The sequence below is a fragment of the Asparagus officinalis genome, chromosome 7, assembly GCF_001876935.1.
Source record: "Asparagus officinalis chromosome 7, Aspof.V1, whole genome shotgun sequence".
Taxonomy (NCBI): domain Eukaryota; kingdom Viridiplantae; phylum Streptophyta; class Magnoliopsida; order Asparagales; family Asparagaceae; genus Asparagus; species Asparagus officinalis.
The window spans coordinates 142,527,259-142,537,220 of NC_033800.1; positions in this window are offsets into that span (position 1 = coordinate 142,527,259).

Consider the following 9,962-nt stretch of genomic DNA (forward strand, 5'->3'; position numbering starts at 1 on the left):
AAACCTTCGATCTTCAACCCTAGATCTCCACGACACAACCTCCTCTCGAGCTTGTGAGACCCTAGCCCTCGCTTTGTTCCAACCACCGTGATTGTTGCCAAACTCCCCATCACTACTCAACAAACTCTTGGTGGCTCCCCAAACTCCAACAACATAAACCCACACTCAAAACACCCATGCTCAGTCGTCTTCCTTGTGAGTTGCAGGCACTAATTCATTAACTGTAGCAACCCCAGTGCATTGCTCAGTCACCACCACAGCCTAAACACATCACTGCTAGTTTCACATTTGCTCAACTTCGGCAGTCGATTGTAGCCGTCATCTCAGCAGCACCTAGCAACTGTTCGATGAAATGACAAAGCGTCCAAAATCCTTACTACTACTAGCCACAACCATCATGCACTTCCCTATGTTAATCGTTAACATCATTGACCTTCGGCAACACCACACAACTGACTTCAACGATCAACACTCGACATCGATCGGTGGCCATCAGCTCTGGCAGACCGTCTCCATTGCTAAACCCTAGCCTCCACGTCAATCTGAGTTTATTTGACCACCACACTTGCAGTGTTCTACCACCCTCACCACCACAATAACTAACTTCCAAACCTTGCTAGACGACACAAGTTGTTTGATGGATGCACAAAAAGCCTTTGTTGACTGCCCACAAGGTGTTCAACGAATTGTCTTAGTGAGATTTCTCCCTAATTGGCTAGCCTCTGGCCAAGCTCTCTCCAGCCAAGTGTTTTTCACTCACAGATGCTTGCAAGATCCGATCACTGTGCCTCTACTCGTGACCATAGGTCTATCCTCTCTCGACCACCGTGCGTGATCGTCGATCACTACTGCAACATCATACATTGATGCTTGCAAGATCCAGTCACAGCGCCTTCTCTCGCAATTGGAAATCTGCCCTCTCGTAACCATAATGCATGACTGTCGATCACTGTTGCGATACCATGATCTCGCTGCCTATAATTCCCACCAGCGATGTGCTCCAATTCAACCACCTCTTACTAAGTTGCACTAACAACCATCTATGCAAAATTTTACTCATTTTATTCAAACTCACCGTCATCTACCAACCGTGAGTTTGACGAGGGGTGTTAGATATAATAGTATTAGGGTATTTGCTTTCTTTTATTTTAGTCCCACATCGATTAAGATTCTAGAACCTCTCCTCTTATTCTTGTATTTAACAGTTCAATACAATGAATAAAATAAGACTATTCTCTTCTCTAAAGTATCATTTCTCCTAAAAAGTCTCCTTCTTCCCAAAAACTCTATTCTTAATGGTTCGAAAGTTTAACATGTTAGATTTAAATCTAATTAAATCTATTTGTGGGCACATATGTTTTGTTAATTTGTATTATTATCCTTAAGGATAACTCGCATAAAGTGATCAATTAATTTGGGTTAATTGATGTTTAAATAAATCATGGGCTAAATGTACAGATACGAGGTTGTAATTATTATTTGATGAGGGGCTAAATTATAAAAGTACAACACCTATAAATAAGGGGTTATGGTCCCTAATCTAAGGGTTAAGGTTCTCATTCTCTTCACCTACATCGAAGAGAGAAACTCAAGAGAGACGCTCTAGATTAGAAGATCTAAAACCCAAGATTAAGATCCGTACAAATTTAGATGGATTCATGTATAGCTTCTGCTCTTGTTCTAGTTGTTTAATCTCTATGAATTAATCATGAATAATTCTAACAAGTGGTATCAGAGCCACTATGATTAGTTCTTAGGGATTTAAGATTAAAATTGGGTTTTATTTTTTATCTAAATCAGTGATTTTGAGAACTGTTCACGCATGAACAGTAACAAATTTAAGTTCAGAACTGTTATTCGTATGAACAGTAAAGTTCATATTTTTGTTTGGTTTTTATTTTAGTTTTCTTTAGATCTGGATAAAATTCTTAATCCAGATCGTGTAAAATTCTCATCTCTCCAGTTGGGGATTAAACTCAAAATTGAGTGCATATCAATTTGGTAATTTTTAGGTGTCGACCGTTGTGCTCCTCGCTATCGATGATTTGTCGGCGGCCTCGCTATCAAATGAAGACGGCGGCGACAACATCAGGAAACCCTAGGGTTTCAAAACCCTAGGGTGAGGGAGCTTAAGAGACGGCGGTGGTGGCCATCAGCAGTCAGGAACTAGGGTTTTTGAAACCCTAGGTTGCAGCAGCCTAAGAGGTGGCGGCGTTTCATCTTTTGAAACCCTAAGTTGGAAAGAAAATTAGGGTTGAGGAGCTTACCTGTATTCAGGTGAACTTCGATCAGGTTGCAGGCGAACTCAATCGCTACGTCAGTAGGGCGAGCTGTCGTTGGTACAACAAGCAGGGCGACCTGACTCAAGTTTTAGGCCTCGATCCAGGTGAGCGCGAGCCCCAAATTTCTGGCAAGCTTTCGATTGCTCATGTCAGGCGAGTTCGAGTGCTCGACGTCTTGATTCTGGTGAGCTTTGACTCATTTCAGGCGAGATACTTTGACTCCATCAGGCAAGCTCGAATTCGAAATCAGGCGAGCCCTGAAGCTCGATTCAGGCGAGCTTGGTCTCGAGCTGCAGGTGAGCCCCAAATTCAAATTTTTCAGGCGAGCTCAGATCTTACTGAAGGTGAGCTTGCGAGCTTCGATTTAGCTTGAATTTTAGGCGAGCTCAAAGATTGAGTTCGTCGACTTTTGAGTTGGGCGAGTTTTGCTTGTGGTTAAGAAGAACTGCAGGCGAAATTTCTTTGAGAAAGGTCAATCTGAAGCCTTTCTAAGCCAATTAAGCCATGTATTGGGCCTATAGTGAATGAGCATATTAATTAACTATGGATTTAATTTAAGGCGCTTATAGTTATGGGCTTGGAATTTATTAATTTCTGGGCCTACAATTAATAAATTTTAGAATTTATTTAATTTAATTTAAATTATTTAATTTGAATTAAAGTGGTAATTAATCAATTTGTTAATTCAAATAATATGACACTAAGGTATTAAGTTTATCTCTCATTCAAATGATTAATTAAAATAAGAAGTTACCAAAGTAACCTCTCTTGTGTAAATTTTTCATGAGGGATGTTAGATGATTGTGTGTATATTTTTGTGTAAATATTTAATCGGCCCAAAGGAAGATTAATATTTATTTAGACTACATACACATCTGTGATGATAAATGTGTGACAATTATAAGGTTTACATGTGAATAATGAATCAATCCAAAGATAGTTTCATTACTTGACATGCATTATTATCAATATTTGATCATTGCAATAAGATATTACTTGTAATTAAAATTACTGTCCAAAGACTTGATATTAATATTATACCAGATATCTTAAGATTGGATTTGTTATTGTTTGAATTTTATTGATTATAAATTATGGTTAATAATGTGAAAATCTTTTGTTTATTTTAGCTAATGCATCTGCTGCATTAATTTCTGCTAACATCAACTCAATTCTCATGCTAAATGGGATAATTTTCAAGGTTCGGAAAGAGAACATTTTAATTATTCTTGGCTGCATGGATCTAGACCTTGCATTAAGAACTGAACAACCTCATCCTCTTAATGCGGATAGCACTCCTGATGCAAAGAAGGAGTATGAGAAATGAGAACGTTCAAATCGTATGAGTTTAATGATCATTAAGCGCGGTGTTTCAGAAACCTTCAGGGACATAGAATCCGAAGGGATTACTAAAGCCAAAGATTTCCTTACCAAAATTGAGAAGCATTTTGCGAAAAACGATAAGGTAGAAACAAACACGTTGTTAGCTCGTTTGATTTCGATGAAGTATAAAGACAAATGAAATATCAGTGAGTACATTATGGAAATGTCTCTTATTGCTTCAAAACTTAAGGCACTCAAACTCGACCTATGTGATGAGTTACTAGTGCATCTGGTTCTGTTGTCTTTTCCTACACAATTTAATCAGTTTAAGGTCAATTACAACTGCTAAAAGGAGAAATAGACTCTGAATGAGCTCATTTCATACTGTATGCAAGAAGAAGATAGGTTAAAATAAGATAAGTCTGAAATTGTTCATTTGGCTTATGCCTCTAAGGATAAGGATAAGAAAAAAAAAGAATGATAATAAAGCTGCTAAGGGTCCAGTTTAGAAAAAACAACGTAAGGATAATCAGGGTTGTTTCTTTTGTAACAAGCCTGGACATGTAAAGAAGAATTATACCAAATATCACGTCTGGCATGCTAATAAGGGGTTACCTGAGCTACCGAAAGCCAAGTAATATTGAAAGATATATCTTTGTGGGCGACGGACAATCGGTAGATGTGAAAGCAATTGGGCACTTTAGGTTGTTATTTGGAATTGGTTCATATTTGGATTTAAAAGATACTTTTGTTGTACCATCTTTTAGACAGAATTTGATTTCTGTTTCTGTATTGGACAAATCAGGTTATTCTTATTCATTTGGAAATAATCAATTCAGTTTATCTTTTAATTCAAATGTTATGAGAACAAGTTACTTGAGTACTTATGACAATCTATATTTGCTTGATACAATTACTTCTTATAATGAATCATTGCATGTGGAATTACGTGGTACTAAGCATAAATTAAATAAAGAAAATTCAGCAATATTATGGCATAAGTGCTTGGGTCACATCTCAAAAGGTAGAGTTGAGCGTCTTGTGTTTGATAGCATTTTGGATTCCCTTGATTTTTCAGACTTTGACGTATATGTTGAATGTATCAAGGAAAAATAGACCAAAGTTAAGAGATTAGGTGCCAACAGATCTTTAGAAGTCTTAGAATTGATACATACAGATATTTGTGAGCCATTCTCTACGGCATCTTGGAATGGTCAATAATATTTTATATCATTCATAGACGATTACTCACGTTATGGGTACCTATATCTCATTCATGAGAAATATGAGTCCCTGGACATGTTCAAAGCCTATAAAGCTAAAGTTGAGAATCAACTCAATAAAAGGATTAAAACTGTTAGATCTGATCGTGGTAGTGTATACTACGATAGATATGATGGTTCAGGTGAACAACGTTCATGACCATTTGCTAGATATCTAAAGGAATACGGTATCGTCCCACAGTACACCATACCGGGTTCACCTAGCATGAATGGTGTAGCTGAAAGACAAAACAGGACTCTTAAGGATATGGTAAGAAGTATGATTGTTCATTTTTCTTTACCAGAGTCACTCTGGGGTAAAGCATTAAAGACAACAACTTACATTCTGAACAGAGTACCGAGTAAAATAATTACTAGAATACCTTATGAGCTTTGGACTGGTCGAAAGCCCAGTTTAAAGCACTTATACATTTAGGGATGTCCAGCTGAGACAAAGCCTTATAGGCCAAATGAAAAAAAAAAAATTGGACTCCAAAACAGTTAGCAGCTATTTTATTGGGTATTCTGAACGTTCTAGGGGCTATAGCTTTTATGATCCCACACTCAGGAATATTTTTGAGATGAGAACAGCAACATTCTTTGAGGATGTTGAGTTTGGGGGGAAAATAAGGTTAGAGACATTACTTTTGAGGAGGAATTGGCTTCAGACCCAATCCATACAGTTACTTTTAATAATATTCAGGTTTCTATATCTGTTATTGATCAAGAAGTAAATCTGAAACCTTAAGAAGATAATGTTGAATAACTCTCTATTCTAGAAGAACAAACTCAACAACCTTAAGAACCAGTACCATTAAGGAGATCCATGAGAGAAAAAAGAAATGCCATTCCGGATGACTATATTGTATTTCTCCAAGAACATGAGGAAAATAATAGAATGTTGAAAGATGATCCAATCAAATTCCTTCAAGCCATGAAAAGTTCTAACTCTCATAAGTGGATTGATGCTATGAATGAAGAGTAGAAGTCTATGTAAGACAATAAGGTTTGGGAACTTATCACATTGTCAGAAGGTGTAAAATCAATTGGTTATAAATAGATTTTTAAAACCAAGCAGGATACAAATGGTAATGTGGAGAGGTATAAGGTACGTCTTGTAGCTAAAAGCTTTACTCAAAAGGAATACATTGATTATACAAAGACTTTCTCTCCGGTTTTATCGAAAGATTCTTTTAGAGCAATCATGACGCTTATTGCTCATTTTGATCTTGAGTTACATCAGATGGATGTTAAGACTGTATTTCTCAATGACGACATTGATGAGATGATTTATATGGTACAACCAGAAAATTTTGTCTCAGGAGACCCGAAGAATATGGTTTGCAAATTAAGAAAATCCATCTATGGACTCAAGCAAGCTACTCGTCAATAGTATTACAAGTTTTAATAAATAATTATCTCGTTCGGTTTTGAGATGAATATTATTGATGACTGTGTATATCACAAGTTCGGTGGGAGTAAGTATATTTTTCTGATTCTGTATGTCGATGACATATTGCTTGTGTGTATATCACAAGTTCGGTGGGAGTAAGTATATTTTTCTGATTCTGTATGTCGATGACATATTGCTTGCCACTAATGATATAGGCATGAGTAAGTATATTTTTCTGATTCTGTATGTCGATGACATATTGCTTGCCACTAATGATATAGGCATGTTACACGAAACCAAGAGATTTATATCAAAGAATTTTGAGATGAAAGATCTTAGGGACGCCTCATTTATATTAGAAATTCAGATGCATCGAGATCGTTCTCGAGGTATACTTGGATTATCACAAAAGAGCTATATCGATAAAGTACTTAAAATATTTGGCATGCAAGATTACAGACCAGGAGACACTCATGTTGCTAAAGGAGACAAGTTCAGTCTCAATTAGTGCCCTAAAGGCAACCTTGAACTTTAGAAAATACAGAAGATTCCTTATGCTTCGGCTGTGGGAAGTCTAATGTATGCTTAGGTGTGTATGCGTCCAGATATTGCGTACATTGTAGGAGACACTCATGTTACTAAAGGAGATAAGTTCATTCTCAATCAGTGCCCTAAAGGCAACCTTGAACTTCAGGAAATGCAGAAGATTCCTTATGCTTCGGCTGTAGGAAGTCTAATGTATGCTCAGGTGTGTATACGTCCAGATATTGCGTACATTGTTAGGATATTAGGCAGATACTAAAGCAACTCTGGTATTTATCATTGGATAGCAGACAAAAGGGTTATGAGATATCTTCAGAAAACAAAAGATCATATGCTCACATACAGAAAATCAGAACAGTTAGAGGTCATTGGGTACTCTGATTCTGATTTTGTTGGATGCCATGATAGCAGAAAATCTACATCATGCTACATTTATATGTTAGCAGGAGGAGTTATATCATAAAAAAGTGTCAAACAGACACTTATAGCTTCCTCCACTATGATAATAAAATTTATAGCTTGCTATGAGGCATCCAATCAGGAGATATGGCTGCGTAATTTTGTCACGGGACTGTGCTTCTAAAAAATATTGAAAGACCACTAAGGTTATATTATGACAATAAATCTGCAGTTATATATTCCAATAATAACAGGAGCTCAACTAAGTCAAAATATATTGATATTAAGTTCCTGGTTGTGAAAGAAATGGTACAGAGTGGACAAGTATCCATAGAGTACATTAGGACAAACTCCATGATAGCTGATCCTCTTACTAAAGGATTATCACCTAAGGTCTTTCATGAGCACACTTCTCATATGGGTGTGGTATTATTTGAGCATATCATGATTTAGTGAGAGTTGTAATTTGTGGTGCTTTACGTTGGTTGTATTGTCTAATCAGAATAAAGTATTCAGTTCATACACTTTGGTACATTATGTTTGAGGTTGACCTCACTAAAGACTAAGGTAGGACCAGTTGAATATAGACATGTATTGGTCACATTGCATGTAATTTTCATACTGCACATCCATAATTGATCTATGTCGTTTGATTGTATTGGTATATGTGACCATTAATGAGTCGAGTCACGATAAATGTGATGAAGCCTGCTTTGATCCTATATTAATATAGTCAATGGACGAGGTTATTTGGAAATACCCTTATCAGTGATAGCAATTTTGAGCTCGAAACATATGATGCCCAAGTGGGAGATTGTTGGATTTAAATCTAATTAAATCTATTTATGGGCACATATGTTTCGTCAATGTGTATTGTTATCCTTAAGGATAACTCGCATAAAGTGACCAATCAATTTGGGTTAATGGGTGTTTAAATAAATCATGGGCTAAATGTGCAGATACCAAGTCGTAATTATAATTTGATGATGGACCAAATTATAAACGTACAACACCTATAAATAAGGGGTTATGGTCCCTAATCTAAGTATTAAGGTTCTCATTCTCTTCACCCCCATCTAAAAGAGAAACTCAAGAGAGACCCTCCAGATTAGAAGATCTAAAACTCAAGATTAAGATTCGTGCAAATTCAGATGGATTCAGGTATAACTTCCGCTCTTGTTTCTAGTTGTTTAATCTCTATGAATTAATCACCAATAATTCTAACAAGCATATGCATAAAGGCAAAAGCTGTATTTGCCCATAGGTATCACTGATCAAGGATTTTTTTGGAGAAATTGAACTTTTACTAGGCTTTACACGCAAAGAGGCTAGACCTGCAACTGGTGTTAAAGCCTGCAGAAGCATCGACCTTTACGATTTTATTTGCTTATCTTATTTTATGTACTTTCCCATTTTTACTATTTAATAAATCCAACTGGTGAACTTAGGACATTTTAACAACAACTTGTTGTAATTGAATAAGAGAAGCATCTTGATCCAAATGAGTGAGGTTGAAAAATGGCTGTCGATAATCTATTTCAAGCCAAGCAGGTGGCAGCAAAACTTTACGCCGTCCAAGAAACATGTCGACTGCCTCTTCGTCTCGCACACGTGTGAAAGGCTATGTCCCGTGACTAACTAATTAACTAGTGTTAATTCTGAAATTACTAGGTACACACTTTGTGGAGTTTTGATAGCATGCGATTGTAGTTGCAATGCGTTTAATTTAAGTAGCAAGCCTTTGGTTCGGTTTTAGAATTCAGCAACTTGCAGTCGTAGTTCGGTCTTCGTCAGGATAAATTGCACTAAACCCCGTGAACTTTCGTGAACCCTCAATAACTTTCAAAATCACACCAAACCTCCAAGAAATTTTAAAAATCACACTAAACAGAAAACTGCTATAGTTAACACCAGGCATACGCAAATCACATTGAGCATAAAACTACTAAAGTTAACACTATTGCTCTGACATGGCACATGCAACCCACTTGATTTTTTTTTGGGAAAATCCCCTTTTAACCCAAAGTTTTACCCCCAATTATTTTAAAACCCATCCACTTTACTGAACACCAAAACCCATTATACCACATTTGGCCTTAGTTTTAACCATGCTCCTACTACCTCTCTACTCTATACTATTTCCCCAAAAAAATAGAGAACCCGGACTTTGCCCTATTCTCTCTTCTTCTCATCATCAGCTAACGTAGCATTATGGCGACAATTGGCGGAGAAAGGGCGGGCCACACTCAGTCTTCCAAACCCCCACAATTTGGTCCCCATCTTCAATATACTCGCTCCTTCATCTCTCTCCTCCATTAATTTTCCTCTCTCTTGAGAAATCTCTCTCTCCAATAATATTTCTCTCATAGAAGACATTAATCCTACATCAGATCAGGTGGTTGAATCTTTCTTCTTTTGTTCTTGCAGCTACAAGAAAATTTAAAGCTAACTATAAAGTGATTGGAGATCCTCCTTATATCTTGATTTGCTTTGAAATTCTAAATTTTTAAATGAGAAAACCTTTATCATTTGAGACTACTATTTCTCATGAGAAGAACCCTAATTCTCGTTGAATTACATCATTTGTAGTGAGAGTGTGGAAGTGCCCTATACTTCTTAAAAGTGCTATGCAAAAGCCTAAGCCAATGTACCTGTTCTTATATTTTCTTTATTTGATCACAAAATAAAATCATTTTCTCTCATTTCTATAGAATGCTAGAAATCTGGTCTTATTAGGAATGAATATTTAATCTCTCTCTG